The sequence below is a fragment of the Macrobrachium rosenbergii genome, chromosome 14 (assembly GCF_040412425.1).
Source record: "Macrobrachium rosenbergii isolate ZJJX-2024 chromosome 14, ASM4041242v1, whole genome shotgun sequence".
Classification (NCBI taxonomy): domain Eukaryota; kingdom Metazoa; phylum Arthropoda; class Malacostraca; order Decapoda; family Palaemonidae; genus Macrobrachium; species Macrobrachium rosenbergii.
Window position 1 is genome coordinate 49,142,271 of NC_089754.1, and position 1,353 is coordinate 49,143,623.

Sequence of the window (1,353 nt, forward strand, 5' to 3'; positions counted from 1 at the left end):
AAAATTTTCAATCACATTTATCGATTACATTTGTAGTTATTTATATTGTATTTACAAAGGAAGTCGTTCAAAACATAATTAACAGGCAAACAACTTCACGAATAACAAGAGTCTGGCGTCTGGATTTTAGGAGGCGTTCATCCTAGAAGTCTTTTGTCCAAGGCTTATCCTCTTTGCTTTGATATCCTCTGGGAACGTTTTTTCCGTTGAGAATTTAAAGCTTTTCCTTTTTAAATCCCGATTAAGACCGGCACAAACAAGTTGACCCAAATGTTATAGCCCACTGGCAGGTCTGACCTTTTAACAACTTGTCTTAATTACAAGTAAGGAATCGATCACTTTTTTTTCTATAACATTTTTTTTCAATTCTAGCAAAATGCACCTTTGTTGAAAATATTGCATGGAATTCGTTTATTTAAGAGACCCGATTCGCACCGCTGGATCTAAACTTGTATGTACTAGCAATCTCCATAGTTTTGATTCAAGAGTTAGAGCTACTTTTATTGTTGTCCTAAATGTATGAAATCAAATGAAAGACTATGTATATATGTATGACTGTATATATATATATATATATATATATATATATATATATATATATATATATATATATATATATATATATATATATATATACATATATATATATATATATATAATATATATCAATGGCAATTATCCATAGGTAATTGCACATACTGAATATAGCACTAATAATTTATAAACATATATATATATATATATATATATATATATATATATATATATATATATATATATATATATATATATATATATATATATATATTTACATGAATCGTTCATCTATCAAAGACTCTCATCATTTCACAGGTGTCCTTCGCTAGGTCGCGATATTAAATTAATCTTTCACACTTGTCCCAAAAATTAATAAAGCAGCAAAGAGTCCTTACATATCATAAAAGTTAGAAAGAGAACAGATTAGCCAGATGAATTTTGTAAATAACCGAATAGAGTCACAATGGAAGGTCAATTCGTAATAAACGGTGAACACAAATGTTCCCGGTAACTCTATCTTTGTCCGGCGGCGGCATTTCTACTAAACGATAACTTAATTTAAATTGAAAATTCTAATGTTTTTGAAAATTACTATTATCTCAATAATCAACAGGAACTTCAGGGGAAAAAAAATATTTTATTTCAAAGGTTCACAGGAAACGGCCGTTTGTTATATCCCAGAAAGAACCGCTCGGTCACGAATAGACTTTGAGTATCTGATTTGACAAGGTGTCTTTTTTTTTAGTGATACACAAAGCCTTCGCTGTACTGATATCATGCCACAAAAAAAGAAAAATGAAAGAAAAATATATTTTG